The following is a 25,411-nucleotide window of genomic DNA, read 5'->3' on the forward strand; positions in this document are numbered from 1 at the left end:
CTTTTCATACCTGATGGCATCTCCAGCGCCTTTTCTGATAGATGATGAAGCACCGGATGCACCTGGGATGTGGCTAGCAGGAGGTATGCAGGGCTCTGACCTGGCAGCTATATGATTAGTACCTGGTCAGTGGACCACAGCTTTTAGTACCTCTTCCTACAAGAGGGCACCCCTGGGGCCTTTTCTGATTGCAGTTCTGGTGCTGGACCTGTTGATGAGAAGAACCAGGGATGCAGGTAGAAGGAGGTTGGCAGGGCCTTGGTCCACCGGCCATGTGAGTAAGACACTCTTCCTACCTGCTGGCACCTCTGGCGCCTTTTCTGATTGATGCTTTGTATTGGACCTACTAAGCAGAAGACACATTGGGGATGCGGGTTGGAGGAGGTTGGCAGGGCTCTGGTCCAGCGGGCACATGAGTAGGATACGGTCATTGGTCCACAGTCCTGAGAACCTCTTCCTACCTGCCAGCATCTCCAGTGTCTTTTCTGATTGATGCTTTGTACTGGACCTACTAACCAGAAGAAACATCGGGGATGTGTGCTGGAGGAGGTTTGCAGGGCTCTGGTCTGGCGGCCACATGAGTAGGACACGGTCATTTGACCACAGTGCAGAGAACCTCTTCCTGCTTGCCAGTATCTCCAGTGTCTTTTCTGATTGATGCTTTGTACTGGACCTACTAACCAGAAGAAACATCAGGGATGTGGGTTGGAGGAGGTTGGCAGGGCTCTGGTCCGTTGGCCACATGAGTAGGACACGGTCATTGGACCACAGTGCAGAGAACCTCTTCCTACCTGCTGACATCTCCAGTGTCTTTTGTGATTGATGCTTTGTACTGGACCTACTAAGCAGAAGAGACATCGGGGATGCGGATCGGAGGAGGTTTGCAGGGTTGTGGTCCGGCGGCCACGTGAGTAGGACATGGTCATTGTACCACAGTCCTGAGAACCTCTTCCTACCTGACGGCATCTCCAGTGTCTTTTCTGATTAATGCTTTGCACCGGACTTACTAACTAGAAGATACATCGGGGATGCAGGTCGGAAGAGGTTCGCAAGGCTCTGGTCTGGCAACTACGAGTGTAGGACATGGTCATCAGAAACCTCCTGCTACCTGCCGTAATACCCGGTGCCTTTTCTGATTGATTATTTGGTGCCAGACCTACTTATCAAAAGAGGCACGAAGGATGCGGGTAGATAGACGTTAGCAGGGCTCTGGACTGACGGCCAAAGACTACCAACGTAACCGATGCAAATATATTTGCTCAACTCTAGTTACAAATGATTTGTAGGTTACGACTGGATATCTCCTGTAGGATGGAATTCCCCTTTAAGTAACACTACTCTATAGCCTGCACTAATATGATATGTAACGCACAGCAACAGTCCTGGGGTTCAGTGCCAACGTGAATGCATCCATTGATCTGGAGATATACTATATACCGAGACGCGTGCAGAAAGTCCCTTTTTGATACATAAAGCCATATTAATGAGTAACATGCCAGAGACCAGGGGTTTATAGATCAAAAGGAGGTGGTGTCCTGACCCTGCCTAGCACTACGAGAGATGGAGCAAACAAGCTCCAGTCCAGATATGCCTGGCATGTACCCTCTGGCTGATAACTGCGGAGATGTGTCCTTGCATTAAGTTTATACGATGTTTACAAACACGCTATCGCTATTTACGCTGCTATACATAGCCTGATACTGATAGCACCTATCTAGAATGACTCACTATAGTGCTGAAGTCAATGCCATGCTGGCGGGCAAGAATCAATGCCGAGAGGTGTGGTCTACAGCAACCCACATAGTCAGGGCTGCCAAGTGGTGTCTTCTTATCAGAGAACATGTTCTGGGAAAGTATCTGCCCCTCTCAATGTTACAACATATGGACAGAGCAAACAGAAATAACTGAACGTTAAGGCTGTGCCAAGCTATAATAAAAAATACCATGTAACGATGGGCACGTTATACTTTATGGGAACGATGATTCATTCCTCCTTCTGATAAAAAATGTTGCACATACATCTGATTTATGCCTTCAGATAAAGGTATGCCATGCAGGCCCTCCCGGGATATCACCATCCTCAACCTGTTGCTGGGGCTCCGAGTTCATTCAAGGACACTGGAGGGGAATCATATAATTTCCTTGCATGGGGCTGCAGCTAACAATGATAATGTGATTGGATTTCATAGCAGGTAACAAAGAAGAAAACTTCTCCTGTGTATGATTAATAAATGAGGAGACAGGGTTTTATTTCAGCAAGAACAAAAGTAACACATGAAGGGCTGACAAGAGCCATAAGTTCACGTCACAATGTCACATCTCTCTGTCTGAGGTCCAAGTGTCGGAAGGAGTTACCCATGGTCAAGAGGTCTTTGGCTTCAGAGGTGCCTGGGCAAGTAAAGGACGGGACTGCAAAATGAGCAACTCCAAAATATTCCTGCTGCCATCGAGAGAAAGAGGGGATACAAAAATCCGAGCCCATAGACATAGTTTAGGGGTGTTGCAAACTGGGTAATCGTAAAGGGAACCTGGTTTCTTATGGGCCACTTAGGGAAGTACAGCCAGGAAGAACCTGGAAATGGACTGGACAAATATTACACTAGAAGGAGCGACTGTATGATCAAGTGTGTCTTACTCTGCACTGAGTAGTAGGAGACACTAGAAACTCTACTATGAACCCCTTGCCTGTCCTAGGACCACCAAGGACTATATCATGATCTCCTTCACTGTCCTTGACCACCAAAGACTTTATCATGTTCCTCTTCATTGCCTTAGACCACCAAGAACTTTTCATGATCTCAATCGCTGCCCTAGACCACCAAGTACTTTATCATGATCTCCACCACTGCCCTAGACCATCAAAGACTTTATCATGATCCCCTTCGCTGCCCTACAACACAAATTACTTTATTATGATCAAATTCACTGCCCAAGACTACCAAGGACTTTATCATGATCTCCAACGCTGCCCAAGACCACCAAGGACTTTATCATGATCTCCAACGCTGCCCTGGACCACCAAGGACTTTATCATGATCTCCAACGCTGCCCTGGACCACCAAGGACTTTATCATGATCTACAACACTGCCCTGGACCACCAAGCACTTTATAATGATCTCCAACGCTGCCCTGGACCACCAAGGACTTTATCATGATCTCCAACGCTGCCCTAGGCCACCATGGTCTTTATCATGATCTCAATCGCTGCCCTAGACCACCAAGTACTTTATAATGATCTCCACCACTGCCCTAGATCATCGGGAACTTTATCATGATCCCCATCGCTGCTCTAAACCACCAGAGACTTTATCATGATCCCCTTCACACTGTTCACTGAGCTTCTCAAACAGAAACTCTTTCATAAACCTCTTGACTGTCCTAGACTACTAGGGACGGTCCCATGGTCTTCTTCACTGCCCTGGACAACCAGAAACTATAATGAGCCTTTCCTAGACCACAGAGGACTTCATTATGATCCGCTTCACAACCAGAAACTCTATCATGGATCCAATGACTGTCTTAGCAGGGCTATGGAGACTCCCCAGTACTGGTCAATACTGAGCATGTAAATAAAGTGTAGAACAGATTCATCTCAACTAAAAGCTGAAATTCTTAGATCAGGAATAGGACAAACATTTAAAGGACATTTCATAACTTTCAAAAGTTCTCATGAAAATATTTACAGCACATCCTGCATTGAACTACTGTACCCAATTTATTATATATTTTTGAAGTCTGAGTCGGTCCATTTTATGTCGACTCCGACTCCACCAAAATGGACATCGACTCTGACTCCACAGCCCTGTGTCTTAGACTTACTGCTCTAGACAACCACATATTTTCACAACAACCCCATTTTCCACCCTATACCATCATGGATGTCTACGAAAAGCCGTTCACAACCTAAGACAGCCGGGGATGTCACCACTACCTAATGTACCACCATAAAATTTGGCCATAAACTGAACTTTCACATTTAATTCCTTTACCACCCCAGATTAAAATTAACTCTATGGAGATATTAATGCCAAACTGTACAACACATTGTTGGCCACAAATCCAAAAAGTGACGGTGATGAATTGTTTCTGAATGTTTGTTATCCCTTGGGTGAGAGTCGGGGTCATTAGATGTTGGATCATTGTGTGAATTTTAGGAACAGCTCCCACCTTGGTGCATGGTGGGTCTACACACCGTATGTCTCATATTTCTCAGTTTCCTCCTGAACAACAAACAGCTGAAATTTTTGTTATTAAATTAAAAGGATGTAGGATTGTAAAGATTCTGGAAAACAGCGCGGGTTGAAGCCGCGCTCCACGTACAGTTAGCCAGGAGCAGATTTTCTGGTTTGAACCATTTGTTCTGATTCCAAATTTCATCCTCCAAGAACAGTTGTGATTGAAACCAACAGTTAGCGAGTATTACAGGGATGTAAGCACAGTGCGCCTGACACATCAAGAGCAAGAAAAGCTGGAAGCCATGGTGTTCTGTGATGCTTACATGCAAATATATTAGCATTATAAAGCACAGCAGGAGCCTTGTGTCTCTTTTTCTAAGTGTTTTGTCCTCTAGAAAGGAAACACTGGTGAGCCGTTCCGTGACACCGAGGTTGCAACACATCCATTGAACATGAAAAAGTAATACCATAGAGGAAACTCAGAGCCTTGCTGCTCGAGAGCTCAACCTCCACAATAAAGCAAATTCTGGGCAAATATAATCTGCTTATACGTCTGCAGCCAGACATAGTTATTGCTGAATGTATAGTATTCACACCGCCACGCTCATCATAGCATGCAGGAAGCCGAGCCCTGCCGGAGTAATGGCTGATCCCAGGAGCAGAGGCGGAAAATCTCCCGGGATCACTCAGGAGGTAGTGTTAGTGGTACTGCCATAGACATCAATGGTGGCGGACAATCTCCTGGGGATCACCAGCTCTGGAGTATAACACAGGATGTAACTCGGGATCAGTAATGTATGTACACAGTGAATGCACCAGCAGAATAGTGAGTGCAGCTCTGGGGTATAATACAAGATGTAACTCAGGATCAGTAATGTAATGTATGTACACAGTGACTGCACCAGCAGAATAGTGAGTGCAGCTCTGGAGTATAATACAAGATGTAACTCAGGATCAGTAATGTAATGTATGTACACAGTGACTGCACCAGCAGAATAGTGAGTGCAGCTCTGCAGTATAATACAAGATGTAACTCAGGATCAGTAATGTAATGTATGTACACAGTGACTGCACCAGCAGAATAGTGAGTGCAGCTCTGGAGTATAATACAAGATGTAACTCAGGATCAGTAATGTAATGTATGTACACAGTGACTGCACCAGCAGGATAGTGAGTGCAGCTCTGGAGTATAACACAGGATGTAACTCGGGATCAGTAATGTATGTACACAGTGACTGCACCAGCAGAATAGTGAGTGCAGCTCTGGAGTATAATACAGGAGGTAACTCAGGATCAGTAATGTAATGTATGTACACAGTGACTGCACCAGCAGAATAGTGAGTGCAGCTCTGGGGTATAATACAGGATGTAACTCCGGATCAGTAATGTAATGTATGTACACAGTGACTGCACCAGCAGAATAGTGAGTGCAGCTCTGGGGTATAATACAGGATGTAACTCAGGATCATTAATGTAATGTATGTACACAGTGACTGCACCAGCAGAATAGTGAGTGCAGCTCTAGAGTATAATACAGGAGGTAACTCAGGATCAGTAATGTAATGTATGTACACAGTGACTGCACCAGCAGAATAGTGAGTGCAGCTCTGGGGTATAATACAGGATGTAACTCCGGATCAGTAATGTAATGTATGTACACAGTGACTGCACCAGCAGAATAGTGAGTGCAGCTCTGGGGTATAATAAAGGATGTCACTCAGGATCATTAATGTAATGTATGTACACAGTGACTGCACCAGCAGAATAGTGAGTGCAGCTCTAGAGTATAATACAGGAGGTAACTCAGGATCAGTAATGTAATGTATGTACACAGTGACTGCACCAGCAGAATAGTGAGTGCAGCTCTGGGGTATAATACAGGATGTAACTCAGCATCAGTAATGTAATGTATGTACACAGTGACTGCACCAGCAGAATAGTGAGTGCAGCTCTGGGGTATAATACAGGATGTAACTCAGGATCAGTAATGTAATGTATGTACACAGTGACTGCACCAGCAGAATAGTGAGTGCAGCTCTGGAGTATAATACAGGATGTAACTCAGGATCAGTAATGTAATGTATGTACACAGTGACTGCACCAGCAGAATAGTGAGTGCAGCTCTGGGGTATAATACAGGATGTAACTCAGGATCAGTAATGTAATGTATGTACAGTGACTGCACCAGCAGAATAGTGAGTGCAGCTCTAGAGTATAATACAGGAGGTAACTCAGGATCAGTAATGTAATGTATGTACACAGTGACTGCACCAGCAGAATAGTGAGTGCAGCTCTGGGGTACAATACAGGATGTAACTCAGGATCAGTAATGTAATGTATGTACACAGTGACTGCACCAGCAGAATAGTGAGTGCAGCTCTGGGGTATAATACAGGATGTAACTCAGGATCAGCAATGTAATGTATGTACACAGTGACTGCACCAGCAGAATAGTGAGTGCAGCTCTGGAGTATAATACAGGATGTAACTCAGGATCAGTAATGTAATGTATGTACACAGTGACTGCACCAGCAGAATAGTGAGTGCAGCTCTGGGGTATAATACAGGATGTAACTCAGGATCAGTAATGTAATGTATGTACAGTGACTGCACCAGCAGAATAGTGAGTGCAGCTCTGGAGTATAATACAGGATGTAACTCAGGATCGGTAATGTAATGTATGTACACAGTGACTGTACCAGTAGAATAGTGAGCGCTGCTCCGGAGTATAAAACAGGATGTAACTCAGGATCAGTAATGTAATGTATGTACACAGTGACTGCACCAGCAGAATAGTGAGTGCAGCTCTGGAGTATAGTACAGGATGTTCTGTAATTAAGTTCTGTAGAAGGACGTAGATCTGGGGATTTATTATGATGGAATATAGGCTGAACTGGATGGACAAATGTCTTTTTTCGGCCTTACTAACTATGTTACTATGTTACTATGATGTAACTCAGGATCAGTAATGTAATGTATGTACACAGTGATTGCACCAGCAGAATAGTGAGTGCAGCTCTGGGGTAAAATACAGGATGTAACTCAGGATCAGTAATGTAATGTATGTACACAGTGACTGCACCAGCAGAATAGTGAGTGCAGCTCTGGAGTATAATACAGGATGTAACTCAGGATCAGTAATGTAATGTATGTACACAGTGACTGCACCAGCAGAATAGTGAGTGCAGCTCTGGAGTATAATACAGGATGTAACTCAGGATCAGTAATGTAATGTATGTACACAGTGACTGCACCAGCAGAATAGTGAGTGCAGCTCTGGAGTATAATACAGGATGTAACTCAGGATCAGTAATGTAATGTATTTACACAGTGACTGCACCAGCAGAATAGTGAGTGCAGCTCTGGAGTATAATACAGATGTAACTCAGGATCAGTAATGTAATGTATGTACACAGTGACTGCACCAGCAGAATAGTGAGTGCAGCTCTGGGGTATAATACAGGATGTAACTCAGGATCAGTAATGTAATGTATGTACATAGTGACTGCACCAGCAGAATAGTGAGTGCAGCTCTGGAGTATAATACAGGATGTAACTCAGGATCAGTAATGTAATGTAGGTACACAGTGACTGCACCAGCAGAATAGTGAGTGCAGCTCTGGAGTATAATACAGATGTAACTCAGGATCAGTAATGTAATGTATGTACACAGTGACTGCACCAGCAGAATAGTGAGTGCAGCTCTGGGGTATAATACAGGATGTAACTCAGGATCAGTAATGTAATGTATGTACATAGTGACTGCACCAGCAGAATAGTGAGTGCAGCTCTGGGGTATAATACAGGATGTAACTCAGGATCAGTAATGTAATGTAGCTCCTCTCTATGTTTTAAAAGTGTAGGAAAAAAAGAGAGCCTGGAGGAAAATGCACATAAACTTCAGGTGGCTGTTGCCGTTGGTGAGATTCGTACCCAGGACCAAGGTGCTGTAAGTTCACAGTGCAGACCACTGGACATCATGCAGCCAGGGGGTCTCCAGGAGCTCAATCCCCCAACAATAGAGCATTATATGTGGGGAGGTTTGGGGGCAGAATTACGTTTCTCAATATCAATAATAAATTAAGATGTGTTACATTTTTGTGTCTATCGCCATCGTAACGTTGTAGCACATCTCTGTCATGGACGCTGCACTAAAACGCTTAATTCGTCTAGTTAATTAGAAAGAAGCTTGATTAACCTGAAATCGACTGCATGAAAGTGAGACTGTCCCAAAATAAAAGCTCCTCTGCAGATGTGGCTACATCTCTGGCGAACGTGTCACTGGCTGGGAGAGATGTGCTGTTTACCAGCCGTCCCCATTGTTATGTGCTGCACATTGCAATGAGCAGTATTCCCAGTAAGGATGTTACTTGCATCTTCTCCTCCTTCCTGTCAAGACCTGTTGGAGAACTGTTAATCCCTGAGAAAGAAAAGCCGCTAATTATCACCTTCTGCAAAACTACTGAAATAGAAATACTAGTTCTGTGTAAACTTGACATTTCGGAGGGTAGAGGAAACAGACGAAGACAAAAGTGTGGATTTAAGACTTCACAGCGGCATTTACAGTGCGGTCATCAGGAAGAATGATGGACAGAAGACAACGGGAATACGATGGGAGCAGTAAGGGTCTGCAGAAGGGGATGGAAAACGCGGGAAAAAACTGATCGGAAGAGCAAAAAAGGCAGGAAGTGGACAAAGCTATAGAATTTATTATATATAAAAAATGTTGCATTAAAACATATTGTTGTACAGGATACTCCTCTCTCAGCCTCGGGTGAAGCAATTGCAGGCGAAACTTGAATTGGGCAAACTACTCACCCAATTCTCTTTTTAATCTACGTAATACACAGGTTCCGGGGGTCCAACGAGGAACTTGAGACCATATATACAGTGCCTTGCGAAAGTATTCGGCTCCCTGGAACTCTTCAACCTTTTCCCACATATCATGGTTCAAACATAAAGATACCAAATGTAAATGTTTGGTGAAGAATCAACAACAAGTGGAACACAATTGTGAAGTTGAACGAAATTTACTGGTTATTTGAAATTTTTCTGGAAATTCAAAAACTGAAAAGTGGGGTGTGCAATATTATTCGGCCCCTTTAGAGTATGTGCACACGCTCCAGATTTTGCTGCGGATCCGCAGCGTTTCTGCAGCTGCGGGTCCGCAGCAGTTTCCCATGAGTTTACATTACAATGTAAACCTATGGGAAACAGAAAACGCAGTGCACATGCTGCGGATAAAAAACGCACGGAAACACAACGGTTTACATTCCGCAGCATGTCACTTCTTTCTGCAGATTCCGCAGCGGCTTTATACCTGCTCCAATAGAAAACCGCAGGTGTAAACCGCAGTGAAATCCGCAGAAAAACCGCTGTAAATTCGTGGTAAATCCGCGATAAATCTGCAGCAAAAATGCAGCGTTTTTGCCCTGCAGATTTATCAATTCTGCTGCGGAGAAATCCGCAGAGGACCTTTATCCATGTGCACATAGCCTTACTTTCAGTGCAGCAAACTCGCTCCAGAAGTTCATTGTGGATCTCTGAATGATCCAATGTTGTCCTAAATGCCTAATGATGATAAATATAATCCTCCTGTGTGTGATCAAGTCTCCGTATAAATGCACCTGCTCTGTGATAGACTCAGGGCTCTGTTTGAAGCATCATGAAGAGCAAGGAACACAACAGGCAGGTCCGTGATACTGTTGTGGAGAAGTTTAAAGCCGGATTTGGATACAAAATGATTTCCAAAACTTTAAACATCCCAAGGAGCACTGTGCAAGCGATCATACTGAAATGGAAGGAGGATCATACCACTGCAAATCTACCAAGACCCGGCCGTCCTCTAAACTTTCATCTCAAACAAGGAGAAGACTGATCAGAGATGCAGCCAAGAGGCCCATGATCACTCTGGATTAGCTGCAGAGATCTACAGCTGAGGTGGGACAGTCTGACCACAGGACAACAATCAGTCGTACACTGCACAAATCTGGCCTTTATGGAAGAGTGGCAAGAAGAAAGCCATTTCTCAAACATATCCATAAAAAGTGTTGTTTAAAGTTTGCAACAAGCCACCTAGGAGACACCAAACATGTGGAAGAAGGTGCTCTGGTCAGATGAAACCAAAATCAAACTTTTCGGCAACAATGCCAAACGATATGTTTGGCGTAAAGGCAACACAGCTCATCACCTGAACACACCATCCCCACTGTCAAACATGGTGGTGGCAGCATCATGGTTTGGGCTTGCTTTTCTTCAGCAGGGACAGGGAAGATGGTTAAAATTGATGGGAAGATGGATGGAGCCAAATACAGGACGATTCTTGAAGAAAACCTGTTGGAGTCTGTAAAAGACCTGAGACTGGGATGGAGATTTGTCTTCCAACAAAACAATGGTCCCCAACATAAAGCAAAATCTACAATGGAATGGTTCACAAATAAACGTATCCAGGTGTTAGAATGGCCAAGTCACAGTCCAGACCTCAATCCAATCGAGAAACTGTGGAAAGAGCTGAAAACTGCTGTTCACAAACGATCTCCATCAATCCTCACTGAGCTCGAGATGTTTGTCAAGGAAGAACGGGCGAGAATTTCAGTCTCTCCATGTACAAAACTGATAGAGACCTACCCCAAGAGACTTGTAATCGCAGCAAAAGGCGGCGCAACAAAGTATTAAGGTATAGGGGCCGAATAATATTGCACGCCCCACTTTTCAGTTTTTGAATTTCCACAAAAATTTAAAATAACCAATAAATTTCGTTCAACTTCACAATTGTGTTCCACTTGTTGTTGATTCTTCACCATAAATTTACATTTGTATCTTTACGTTTGAAGCATGATATGTGGGAAAAGGTTGAAAAGTTCCAGGGAGCCGAATACTTTCACAAGGCATCGTACTCCCTGGGTACACAAGTGCTAATCACAGAAGTGTAACTTTTCTAGGACATGTTTCCTCTTCCTCCTATGTAGTCAAAGGGAATACAACCAGTTGTGAAGGACGGAGACCATCGAACAACTTCACACAAGGAATTTATTATACTTAAAGAATGTTGCATTTAAACATATCATTGTACAGGATTCTCTGGTCTCTGAGCACAGGATGAAGTCATTACAGGCGAAACTTGGTTTGGGCAACCTCTTCACACAATTCCATTTTTATACTCAAAGGGAGATTTTGATAACTTATTGTTTAAAACAAGTATTTGTGTTACCTATATTTTTAATAACATTTTCGCAATATTTGTTTGTTATTACAATTTGTATATAAAAAATTACTCTTCAAATTTTCTCACTTGCAACCAGGGATTATTTAGACATTCCATCTACCGTAATTCCTTCTCTAATGAATGAGCCTGAATCATAATACACTTAATACATATATAAAACAAGACACTAATAGTCATGTGATGAGAAGAACCAATCAGACTCCAGAGGAGTCGTTAGTTTGCATTCATGAGCATGGGCTGTCATAGGAAGAGTGTGGCACCTAATCCGCCACTCCCACCCTATGCATCACCCCAGTGCACACCCAACACTATTAAATGTGGACTGTAATTTCAGAAAACTTTGCGAAAACCAAAGAAAAATTAAGAAACTTTGTACGAATTCTTATCTGGAAAATGTGATCCTTTGTCAAGTCATGAGCCACACCTTCCCCTCGCCTGTGCTTCCTGAACTCATCATTCACTCATAGCTCAACTATGTACTGCTCAACACAAAATGGCAGGTCAGCAGCATGAGGAGTCAATGTACCCCTCCTATTACACTCTATGGAAAAGGGAGAGATGTAGGACAAGTGAAAAGCAGAGCGAGAAAAACACAGAAGTGGGAGTCGCAGAAAGATCATCCTGAGATTTCTAACAAGTCTTTTACCTCACCAGCTGGATTCACATCTACACCGCTCAGCACTATACATAGCTCAGTGCTGCTGTCCATGCGGCAGATGCTTCTGAACATGTGCTAGATAGAGACAGAAGAGGAGGAATCCCTCAGGTCTGTGTGTGCCGTGTATGGGAGAAATCCTAGCAGCTCGTGTCCACCCAGTAGCTCAGAGACAACTGAAAATCAGTGATAGAGCCTGCAGAGTGGAACACAGATATAAAGTGCAGAATACAAGAGAAATATTTGCCAGAAATAGTGTTATTCCTCATGTATACATATGACTGTTTACTTGAAAGTATAGAGGTACAACACCAGGACCAGGTAGATCGCACTGGATAAAATAAATCAAGCCCCTACAGAATCGGTGGCATGTTAAGAACGAGAAGGGACTTACAATAAAACCGCAACACTGTGGTACCCAAAGTATAGACTCATACCACTGAGAATGACTAAAACAATCTATAAAGTGTAGCTGTGATTAGGTGTCCTGATTTTGCTCTTATCTTTTTCCCGCTGATCCAATTAGCATACTTTTTTTTTTTTAATTTCCGTACAATTCTTGAAATATGGGCCGTAATATTTAGTTTATATAATTGTTATGGTTTTTACCCAAAGGGCAGTGGTCACAGGATCCTCAGGGGCAAGACTTCTGGCTGCTTTATAATATTATATTGTGATCCCCAGCCCCCAAAAAAAGATCATAAAAATCAGCACTGAATAAAAAGGCCCATAGTATGGCTAATTTGAAAGCAAACAAATAAAAGGCATTTTAGATATAACACATACCCTGCCATAGCATGACAGCTGCCCAGCTCGGAATACAGGTAATTGTGAGCAGCCTAAAGACACGCCCCTGAGGATCCTCTGAGCTATGACCATTCGGTAAAAATCATAAAACTTAGCATTAAATAAAAAGGCCCTTCTGTCTGGAACCGTACAGCGGTTTATAAATCAACAACAACACAGAATCCTCAGGAGAGCAGCGGGAATAACCTGGTGGCTGGCTCTCTATAATCAATGCAGGACACAGTTCTATATCAAAGTTATGACCTTTCGGAGACAAAGTCCCCAAGGTGAGATTCCAGAAACTTTCTTTCATACTTATTCCTTTAATAGGATCACCTCCTCGCCAGGTGTTCTCCTTTTTTATGTTACAGATATATTTGGGTTTTACATTTTTCCACATTATCTGAAAAGACCTTAAGTGATCAGCTATGATTTAACTCGGCAGTAAGTCAATTATTTCCCTGCAGCACCCCCACAGGACAATGGAGGCATTACATGGGATGTCAGTGTAAAGCAGGACAGGACAGGTCCTCCAGAGTGAGAGATGTTCTTGGTATCCACTCTCTATCCAGAACTCTCCCCTAGGATGTATAAGAACATGATTTCTTCACTGTATGAGACCTTTTATGATCAGATCTACATTTTTCTGAATATTCAGCAGAATTTCCGAACAATGGACAGCACCCATCATAAGTTCATCTTTGGTCATTTTGCAGCTTGGAGAAATCAATTATAATGGAGGGGGGAAAGAAAATTGGCAACAAGTGTTTGATTCCACTGCAGCACCTCCGCAGGACAAATAGAGTATTACACCTCACAACAAATGACTGTGTGTTACACATAAAATTGCCGGGTCCTCCAGGGAGAGAAGATATCAGCAGCTGTTACCACTCTGTCTTATAAAGGGTCTGCAGGGAGGGATCCCTCTAACTCAGAACTTCCTAATAAGATGGGGTTTAACTAGTTTTACTTCTTTGCATTCTTATCACCAATAAATTTATAATAATGAGTAGATCCATAAATTAGGACTACCAAGCCGTATCCCAATTGCAAAGAAACAAGAAAACTTGATTTTTTTTATTGATGATGGACCGTTTTTGGACACCATATCCGCAAGTCATCATTGCCTTTATTTCTGTTTTTCTCTCATTTTCGGTCTTTTTTCATTTGCCTACCTAATCCATTATTCTATTTGCGCCTTTTTTTGCTGTCTATTTTATATGTTCTCCCTTTTTTTTCTTTTCTTATCCTCTTTATGGGTGGAGTTTTGCATTTCTGGATGTTTTCAACTGATTCTTTATTTGCAAAAAAAAAAAAAACTCCATTCCGGAAGTGCAATTTTTTTTTTGCAACTTTTTTGCTTGAAAAAAAAGTTGCAAAAATAATAAAAGGCAGGAAAAAAAAAGACAATTTATTTCTTGAATCACATGTTCCATCTTGATGATTTTGGTGCAATAAGCATCAGTAAATACAAAAAAAAAAAAAAATAAAGTCAAACGATGAATCGGGGGCCATATGTGATCAGCGATCTCTGATTTCCCATCGTATATGGAATAGATATCATCCAGACCCGGCGATGACAATCCTACATATTGGACTGGAGTGGTGGGGGGGGGGGGGGTCCGGACTATAAAAGCCCTGACTACACGGGGCAGCTCGGTGATTTATGGGCTATTTGCTCACAATATCCAGGTTGGCATTGGCAACGACGGCATCTCGGCACATAAAAAACTAGATGTGCTGCTTCATTTCACCCATCAATTTAGATAAAAGGAGGATACGGCTGCCAGGAGACCCCCCTGCTGCCCCTCTGTAACGCGCCGTTAATGGCATATTAGGTTTAGGAGAGGATCTGAGCTCTGTCTATTAAACACAATCTACATTTTCCAGAGACTAAACATAATCCCGCTTGCCAAACTCCGGTGCATCCTTAAAAGGCGCCAGCAAGGTGCAATGAAAACGCTGCGCTCTTTTCTGCTTTGCGTGAATGTAAAACAGCTAATAATAATCATGCCCTGAATAGATAATGAATCTTGTCCGTTTACTGCACTTTCCCCGTGATTAAACGCCTCCGGGGACGCAGGGAGCATGCTCATTTTAATTTGAGAATCTGCCACCAGATAGATTCATCTTACAATTATAGGTTATACTAATAGGTAATCAGGACGGTCTCCAAACAGAATCATTTCTGTGCATTGTAATATCCAGGGACGGGCGAGCCGTGCAGGCAGACGGTGGACCCTCGCCCCCCACCATGGGCGCCAAGGGTTAAATAACACCCCTCCCCGCCGTGTTTATATTCCGGATTCGGACCAAAGTAAAGAACAACCTGTCTCCTTCTAAAATGTATTAATATTAATGTCTGCAGCATTCACTACACCAAGTGCAAATATATTATTTCCACAGCCTTCTCTACTCCGTAATCCATTTTTTTTTTATTATTAATTTTTTTTTATTCCTTTCAAGGAATGGAATTTTTGCCTGAAACCTAAAAAAAAAAAAAAAAAAAAGGCAACAAAGTGTCCGGAGGCGCAGAATGTGACCGCGCCGGCCTGACAACGTGCAGCGCTGTCCTGAACAGCGCACAAATATCCCGCTGTCTTATTACATCACAGAGTCTAAAAAAACAATAATAAAAATGAAAAGAAAACGCCAACATGATATGTCAGAACTAGAGGCGGCACTGAGGGATGGCGGAATGTGGGGCCGGCGCTGGAAGGTGCGGATCAGGGCGATGGCAAGCCTCCACCATCACCTATGGCACCGGCCGAAAAATAGAAAGTGGGCGCAGAAAGTCAGAGGGAGCGACCAAACCCTAATGTCACTGGATCATGTCTGAAAAGGAAGAAAAATCGAGATCCAACCTGCAATGTATGGGGTGATCAGCTGGAATAATAGTGCCGGAGAAACCATCACTATCACATCTACACACATAGATAGGTAGATAGATAGATAGATAGATAGATAGATAGATAGATAGATAGATAGATAGATAGATAATAAATATATAATAGACAGATAGATAATGGATAGATAATAGATAGATAGGTAGATAGATAGATTGATAATAGATAGATAGGTAATAGATGGATGGATAGATAGATAGATAATAGATGAATAGATAGATAATAGATAGATAGATAGATTAATAGATAATAGATAGATAAAAGATAATGGATAGATAATAGATAGGTAGATAGATAGATAGATAGATAGATAGATAGATAGATAGATAATAGATGAATAGATAGATAATACAGTGGGGCAAAAAATTAATTAGTCAGTCAGCAATAGTGCAAGTTCCACCACTTAAAAAGATGAGAGGCGTCTGTAATTTACATCATAGGTAGACCTCAACTATGGGAGACAAACTGAGAAAAAAAAATCCAGAAAATCACATTGTCTGTTTTTTTAACAATTTATTTGCATATTATGGTGGAAAATAAGTATTTGGGCAGAAACAAACAATCCAGATTTCTGGCTCTCACAGACCTGTAACTTCTTCTTTAAGAGTCTCCTCTTTCCTCCACTCATTACCTGTAGTAATGGCACCTGTTTAAACTTGTTATCAGTATAAAAAGACACCTGTGCACACCCTCAAACAGTCTGACTCCAAACTCCACTATGGTGAAGACCAAAGAGCTGTCAAAGGACACCGGAAACAAAATTGTAGCCCTGCACCAGGCTGGGAAGACTGAATCTGCAATAGCCAACCAGCTTGGAGTGAAGAAATCAACAGTGGGAGCAATAATTAGAAAATGGAAGACATACAAGACCACTGATAATCTCCCTCGATCTGGGGCTCCACGCAAAATCCCACCCCGTGGGGTCAGAATGATCACAAGAACGGTGAGCAAAAATCCCAGAACCACGCGGGGGGACCTAGTGAATGAACTGCAGAGAGCTGGGACCAATGTAACAAGGCCTACCATAAGTAACACACTACGCCACCATGGACTCAGATCCTGCAGTGCCAGACGTGTCCCACTGCTTAAGCCAATACATGTCCGGGCCCGTCTGAAGTTTGCTAGAGAGCATTTGGATGATCCAGAGGAGTTCCATCAGCAAGGGCATTGAAGATGAAACGTGGCTGGGTCTTTCAACATGACAATGATCCAAAGCACACCGCCAGGGCAACGAAGGAGTGACTTCGTATGAAGCATTTCAAGGTCCTGGAGTGGCCTAGCCAGTCTCCAGATCTCAACCCTAGAGAAAACCTTTGGAGGGAGTTGAAAGTCCGTGTTGCCAAGCGAAAAGCCAAAAACATCACTGCTCTAGAGGAGATCTGCATGGAGGAATGGGCCAACATACCAACAACAGTGTGTGGCAACCTTGTGAAGACTTACAGAAAACGTTTCACCTCTGTCATTGCCAACAAAGGATATATTACAAAGTATTGATATGAAATTTTGTTTCTGACCAAATACTTATTTTCCACCATAATATGCAAATAAATTGTTAAAAAATCAGACAATGTGATTTTCTGGATTTTTTTTTCTCAGTTTGTCTCCCATAGTTGAGGTCTACCTATGATGTAAATTACAGACGCCTCTTATCTTTTTAAGTGGTGGAACTTGCACTATTGCTGACTGACTAAATACTTTTTTGCCCCACTGTAGATAGACAGATAATAGATAGATAGATAAATAATAGATAATAGATAGATAACAGATAATAGATAGATAATAGATAGATAGGTAGATAGATAATAGATAGATAATAGATAGATAATAGATAATTAATAGATAATAGATAGATAATAGATAATTAATAGATAATAGATAGATAATAGATAATCAATCTATTATCTATCTATCATCTATCTATTATCTATCATATCTATATATTTATCTATCTATCATCTATCTGTTTATTATCTATCTATTATGTATCTATACATTATCTATCATCTATCTATTATCGATCGATTATTAATTATCTATCATCTATCTATCTATTGATAGATATATAGATAGATAGATAGATAGATAGATAGATAGATAGATAGATAGATAGGTAGATAATAGGCAGATAATGGATAGATAAATAATAAATAGATAATAGATAATGTGATAGACAGATAATAGATAGATGATGGTTAATAGATAAATAAATAATAGATATATTGATAGATAATAGATATCTAGATAAAAGATAGATAAATAATAGATAATATATAGAGAGATAATAGAAAGGTAACAGATAGATAATATATGATAGATAATATACACAGACTATGCTCGGAATCATTATATAGACATCTTGCACAGTGTGATTACGTCTGAGTACACAGCGGGGTCCGGGGCGGGGGGCTGACATGTTTTCTCCATGGCACAGAGCTCCTGTTACTTGCAGTTCTTCCCACAGTGATGACACGGGCGGACGTGCGGACCACCCTGAGTGATAAGTCAGGAGTGTGATGTGGGAATCACCTGATCTCCCAACACGGAACTTCTCACCAATAGAAAGCTGGTCCTGCGCTCAGATGATGGCCACAAGTCCACGAGTGCAGCCCCCACAACCCCCGCTGGGCCGCTGACATTGCTGGGAAGCTGCCATTTGCTGCACATTTACTTGCAGTCCAGCTACTTTGTGACAACCTGTATTTATAGAGCAGCAGTATAAAGCATGGAGGCGGAGCACAGTAAAAAGCCACGCCTCTGAAAAGAGCGGAGGAGGAGTCCAGACAACCACCGGCCCCAACAGACGGTGCAGCCGAGATGAGCAAAGCCGGCACGGAAATGTGCAGGTAACTATTCAGCACAACTTTTCTGCACCGCACAGCGACTACACAATCTCCATTTTCTTTGCCTACACAAATAATATGTGTAAATGGCGTCATAATCCGGACAATGTGGGTGTCCTGTACTATCACCCACCCTGACCACGGGGCTCATACACTGCTGCATCCACGTTTTAGAGGACGACCTCCAGCAGTCCTATAGACAATGAATGGTGCAGAAGTGCGGATGCTTGGCGCTGCACAAGGGGCCTGGTCTCAGGACGGCTGGGGGTCCCGGCAGCGATCAGTAAGTATAGATGATAACTGGGGAAACCCCTTTACTAATCAGTGCAGGATACTTGTAGATACAAAGTTTCAGTATTGTAGCAAATAAAGTACAATAAATACATGATAACTATTTACAGTCAGGCACTATATGGATAAGAGGGGACTTACCGGGTGGCTCGCCGAGGGTCCGCAGCGGCAGCAGCAGAGATTTCTAGTGCTCCTTATTCCTGCTGTAAAGAGGAGAGGAGGATTTAGTGCCGAGCTCCCATAATAAGTCCTCAATGAGCAGATATGGATTTGGGTGTGGGAAACGTCCTATGTATGCATATCAACATATAGTCATCCGGCAGCCACAAACAAAAAGCTGCCAGCAGGTGATGTCAACAGAAAATGTGGCCGGCGAGCGTTGCCAGCCCAGACAGGAGGGGGGGACGCTCGGATCATTTATTATGTGCCACTATTAAATCTTTCAGGAAGGCGAGAGATGTGTCCAGGTGTCACACAGCGGCGAGATCACAGCCCCCCGACTACACGACCGCGCCAGTCCTGCAGCAAGGGCCCAAGTCTGAGAGTTCTGAGACATCAGACAAGATTGAAACCGGCACACCGGGAGGACAAAGCACACAAACCCAGAAAGTTTACATATGGCGGAAAATCCCGATAATCCGGCAGAAATGAAGCCACAACTATTAGGAGTATGAAAAAGTAGCACACGAAAAGGGCGTCTGTCTGCTCCTTATACAACAGACCCATAGCGTTGTCCATTGTCTATACAGTGGGGAAATAAGTATTTGATCCCTAGCTGATTTTGTAACTTTGCCCACTGACAAAGACATGAACAGTCTATAATTTTAAGGGTAGGTTAATTTTAAAATATATAAAAAAATCCAGAAAATCACATTGTATAAATCATATAAATTTATTTGCAATTTGCGTTGAGAAATAAGTATTTGATCCCCTACCAACCATTACCAGTCAGACGCTCCTAATCACCTCGTTACCTGCATTAATGACAGCTGTCTTACATAGTCACCTTTATAAAAGACTCCTGTCCACAGATTCAATCAGTCAGACTCTAACCCTTACAACATGGGGAAGACCAAAGCTTTATAAGGACGTCAGGGACAAGATCATAGACCTGCACAAAGCTGGAATGGGCTACAAAACCATAAGTAAGACGCCGGGTGAGAAGGAGACAACTGTTGGGGCAATAGTAAGAAAATGGAAGAAATACAAAATGACTGTCAATCGACATCGATCTGGGGAACCATGCAAAATCTCATTCGTGGGGTATCCTTGATCAGGAGGAAGGTGAGAAATCAGCCTAAAACTACACAGGGGGAACTTGTTAATGATCTCAAGGCAGCTGGGACCACAGTCACCAAGAAAACCATTGGTAACACATTACGCCATAAAGGTGTAAAATCCTGCAGTGCCGCAAGGTCCCCCTGCTCAAGAAGGCACATGTGCCGCCCGTCTGGAGTTTGCCAATGAACATCTGGATGATTCTGTGAGTGATTGAGAGAAGGTGCTGTGGTCAGATGAGACAAAAATTGAGGTATTTGGCATTAACTTAACTCGCCGTGTTAGAAGGAAGAGAAATGCCGCCTATGACCCAAAGAACACCATCCCCACTGTCAAGCATGGAGGTGGAAACATGTTTTGGGGTATTTCTCTGCTATGGGCACAAGACTGCTTCACCGCATCAATGGGAGAATGGATGGAGCCATGTACCGAAAAAATCCTGAGTGACAACCTCCTTCCCTCTGCCAGGACATTAAAAATGGGTCATGGCTGGATCTTCCAGAAAGACAATGACCCAAAACATACAGCCAAGGCAACAAAGGAGTGGCTCAAAAAGAAGCACATTACGGTCATGGAGTGGCCTAGCCAGTCTCCAGACCTTCATCCCATAGAAAACTTATGGAGGGAGGTGAAGCTCCGAGTTGCCAAGTGACAGCCTCAAAATCTTAATGATTTAGTGATGGTCTGCAAAGAGGAGTGGAGCAAAATTCCTCCTCACATGTGCACAAACCTCATCATCAACTACAGAAAACGTCTGACTGCTGGGCTTGCCAACAAGGGTTTTACCACCAAGTATTAAGTCTTGTTTGCCAGAGGGATCAAATACTTATTTCTCACTGCAAAATGCAAATAAATACCGTATATATAATTTATACAATGTGATTTTCTGGATTTTATTTTTGATATTCTATCTCTCAATGTTAAAATTAACCTACAATTAAAATTATAGACTGTTCATGTCTTTGTCACTGGGAACTGTAGATAGATAGATAATAGATAGATAATGGATTGATAATAGATAGATAATAGATAGATCAATAGATAAAAAATAGATACTATAGATAGATAATATAGATAGATAATAGACAGATAGTTGATAGATAATAGATAAATAGATAATATAGATGATGGATAGATCCCAGGTAAGTGTATAAGTCGCCCACATACGCGGACAGCACACTATACGCGGCAGCAGTGCAATGTGCCGCTACTTTGCCTCCTACGTGCAGATATTTCTTCAGCTTCCATTGCTATCGTTTTCATAAATGGTTTGAGCAGCAGAGTCCATGACTGATCAACGTAAGAAAAAAAAAAGTCCTAGAATTAATGGTCAAATTTATAGGTTAAGTAAGCGGATTCCATGAGAAATCTTTCGAGACTCCTCGGGTCTTCGCCTAACAGACACCGGTGAAGTCTCGGAGGCCGGCCGCTGAATCTGCTCAATTAGCCAATAAAGGTTATCACTTTAATTCCAATTTTTTTCCTGACATAAATGATTTGACGAATTAATGCTTTTGTTACTGCATGTTTTATCACTTTGGTTTTAAGGCCTTTCTAGCGCGATGATTATGCAAAACCCAGGAATAAAAAACGTGATGGCAGATGTGGCAAAAGAAAGAGGAAAAAATATATATTTTTATAAGACTTTCATTGTTATTTCCAGCAGAATGTACTTTAATCACAGACTCCTAATATAGTGGATCCTATACTAATAACTGCCCTGCGCCCGGACTGCAGGGAAAATAATCCTAGAAATAGTCCAGAAATCCAATAGGAAGCGCCGCACAGAGCTATAAGGAAAACTCAACATCCCCATATTCCCAAAAGGAAAAATCCAGCAGGAGGGCGACCTCACAGTATGAGAACCGAACACACAGAAACAATGTATCAATCCCCACAAGGAAATGTAACACTTAAATGTGAAAAATATCATTCACATCTTCTGAGATGGAGCCACGCACACGGCAAACTGACGAGGGAACTGGGGTCTTTCTCTTCTGGGGTCCTTCTCTTCTGGGGGTCCTTCTCTTCTGGTAGGATGAGACTGTATATAGGGGATTGCAAGGGGTGTTATACAGCAGGATGGGGCTGTGCAGAGGCTGAAAGGAGTGGTATACTGCAGAATGGGGCTGTGCATAGAGGCTGAAAGGAGTGGTATACTGCAGGATGGGGCTGTGCACAGAGGCTGAAAGGAGTGTATACTGCAGGATTGGACTGTGCATAGAGGCTGAAAGGAGTGGTATACTGCAGGATGGGGCTGTGCTCGGAGGCTGAAAGGAGTGGTATACTGCAGGATTGGGCTGTGCATAGAGGCTGAAAGGAGTGGTATACTGCAGGATGGGGCTGTGCACAGAGGCTGCAAGGAGTGGTATACTGCAGGATGGGGCTGTGCATAGAGGCTGAAAGGAGTGGTATACTGCAGGATGGGGCTGTGCACAGAGGCTGAAAGGAGTGGTATACTGCAGGATTGGGCTGTGCATAGAAGCTGAAAGGAGTGGTATACTGCAGGATGGGGCTGTGCACAGAGGCTGAAAGGAGTGGTATACTGCAGGATGGGGCTGTGCACAGAGGCTGCAAGGAGTGGTATACTGCAGGATGGGGCTGTGCACAGAGGCTGAAAGGCATGGTATACTGCAGGATGGGGCTGTGCATAGAGGCTGCAAGGAGTGGTATACTGCAGGATGGGGCTGTGCATAGAGGCTGAAAGGAGTGGTATACTGCAGGATGGGGCTGTGCACAGAGGCTGAAAGGAGTGGTATACTGCAGGATTGGGCTGTGCATAGAAGCTGAAAGGAGTGGTATACTGCAGGATGGGGCTGTGCACAGAGGCTGAAAGGAGTGGTATACTGCAGGATGGGGCTGTGCACAGAGGCTGCAAGGAGTGGTATACTGCAGGATGGGGCTGTGCACAGAGGCTGAAAGGAGTGTATACTGCAGGATGGGGCTGTGCACAGAGGCTGAAAGGAATGGTATACTGCAGGATGGGGCTGTGCACAGAGGCTGCAAGGAGTGGTATACTGCAGGATGGGGCTGTGCACAGAGGCTGAAAGGCATGGTATACTGCAGGATGGGGCTGTGCATAGAGGCTGCAAGGAGTGGTATACTGCAGGATGGGGCTGTGCATAGAGGCTGAAAGGAGTGGTATACTGTAGGATGGGGCTGTGCATAGAGGCTGCAAGGAGTGGTATACTGCAGGATGGGGCTGTGCATAGAGGCTGAAAGGAGTGGTATACTGCAGGATGGGGCTGTGCACAGAGGCTGAAAGGATTGGTATACTGCAGGATGGGGCTGTGCATAAAGGCTGCAAGGAGTGGTATACTGCAGGATGGGGCTGTGCACAGAGGCTGAAAGGAGTGGTATACTGCAGGATGGGGCTGTGCACAGAGGCTGAAAGGAGTGGTATACTGCAGGATGGGGCTGTGCATAGAGGCTGCAAGGAGTGGTATACTGCAGGATGGGGCTGTGCATAAAGGCTGCAAGGAGTGGTATACTGCAGGATGGGGCTGTGCATAGAGGCTGAAAGGAGTGGTATACTGCAGGATTGGAATGTGCATAGAGGCTGAAAGGAGTGGTATACTGCAGGATGGGGCTGTGCTCGGAGGCTGAAAGGAGTGGTATACTGCAGAATTGGGCTGTGCATAGAGGCTGAAATGAGTGGTATACTGCAGGATGGGGCTGTGCACAGAAGCTGAAAGGAGTGGTATACTGCAGGATTGGGCTGTGCATAGAAGCTGAAAGAAGTGGTATACTGCAGGATGGGGCTGTGCACAGAGGCTGAAAGGAGTGGTATACTGCAGGATGGGGCTGTGCACAGAGGCTGCAAGGAGTGGTATACTGCAGGATGGGGCTGTGCACAGAGGCTGAAAGGAGTGGTATACTGCAGGATTGGGCTGTGCATAGAGGCTGCAAGGAGTGGTATACTGCAGGATGGGGCTGTGCACAGAGGCTGAAAGGAATGGTATACTGCAGGATTGGGCTGTGCACAGAGGCTGAAAGGAGTGGTATACTGCAGGATGGAGCTGTGCACAGAGGCTGAAAGGAGTGGTATACTGCAGGATGGGGCTGTGCACAGAGGCTGAAAGGAGTGGTATACTGCAGGATGGGGCTGTGCACAGAGGCTGAAAGGAGTGGTATACTGCAGGATGGGGCTGTGCACAGAGGCTGAAAGGAGTGGTATACTGCAGGATTCGGCAGTGCATAGAGGCTGAAAGGAGTGGTATACTGCAGGATGAGGCTGTGCATAGAGGCTGAAAGGAGTGGTATACTGCACGATGGGGCTGTGCGTAGAGGCTGCAAGAAGTGGTATACTGCAGGATTGGGCTGTGCATAGAGGCTGAAAGGAGTGGTATACTGCAGGATTGGGCTGTGCATAGAGGCTGAAAGGAGTGGTATACTGCAGGATGGGGCTGTGCGTAGAGGCTGCAAGGAGTGGTATACTGCAGGATGGGGCTGTGCATAGAGGTTGAAAGGAGTGGTATACTGCAGGATTGGGCTGTGCATAGAGGCTGAAAGGAGTGGTATACTGCAAGATGGGGCTGTGCATAGAGGCTGAAAGAAGTGATATACTGCAGGATGGGGCTGTGCACAGAGGCTGAAAGAAGTGATATACTGCAGGATGGGGCTGTGCATAGATGCTGAAAGGAGTGGAATACTGCAGGATGGGGCTGTGCATAGGGGGCTGAAAGGAGTTATATAGTGCAGGATGTGTCTGGGTATAGGGGACTGAAAGGACTGATATACTGCAATAGGAAGCTGTGCACAGTGGGCTGAATGGAGTGATATACCGCAGGATGGAGCTGTGTCTAAGGGCCTTAAAGGAGTGGTATACTGCAGGATGGAACTGAAATTAGTAATATACTGCAATATGGAGCTGTGCATATGGGGCTCAAAGAATAGATTTAACACAGGATGGGCCTGTGCCCAGGGGGCTGAAAGGAGTGCTATACTGCAGGATGGAACTGTGCCTAGGTGGCTAAAAGGAGTGATATACTGCAGGATAGGGCTGTGAATAGAGTTACTGAGAGTTTTTATGTACTGAAGGATGGGGCTTCATGTAGAGAGGTTTAAGACGAGTGGTATGATGTATACTGGGGCTATGTATTAGGGGCTGAAAGGACTGATATACTGTAGGACGGAGCTGTATATAGGGGTCTGATAAAAATGATATACTGCAAGACGTGGCTGTACACAGAGAGGAGTTGAGCAGTGTTTCACTGATCTGTGAGCAGAAGACAACAAACGACAAATGCTGCTC

The 25,411-nt window shown here is 43.7% G+C and overlaps 1 protein-coding gene across 6 annotated transcripts in view; it reads right to left on the reverse strand.

The window, feature by feature from the left end:
- ZBTB20 (zinc finger and BTB domain containing 20) overlaps nucleotides 1-25,411 on the reverse strand; it is a 1,044,548-nt gene that overhangs the window by 762,537 nt on the left and 256,600 nt on the right. For all 6 annotated transcript variants that reach the window (XM_069760558.1, XM_069760556.1, XM_069760557.1 and 3 more), the window contains exon 2: nucleotides 19,021-19,082. The gene's annotated coding sequence lies outside the window, so the exon portion shown is untranslated. The remainder of the gene's footprint in view (nucleotides 1-19,020; nucleotides 19,083-25,411) is intronic.

Source organism: Ranitomeya imitator, chromosome 3 (assembly GCF_032444005.1).
Source record: "Ranitomeya imitator isolate aRanImi1 chromosome 3, aRanImi1.pri, whole genome shotgun sequence".
Taxonomy (NCBI): domain Eukaryota; kingdom Metazoa; phylum Chordata; class Amphibia; order Anura; family Dendrobatidae; genus Ranitomeya; species Ranitomeya imitator.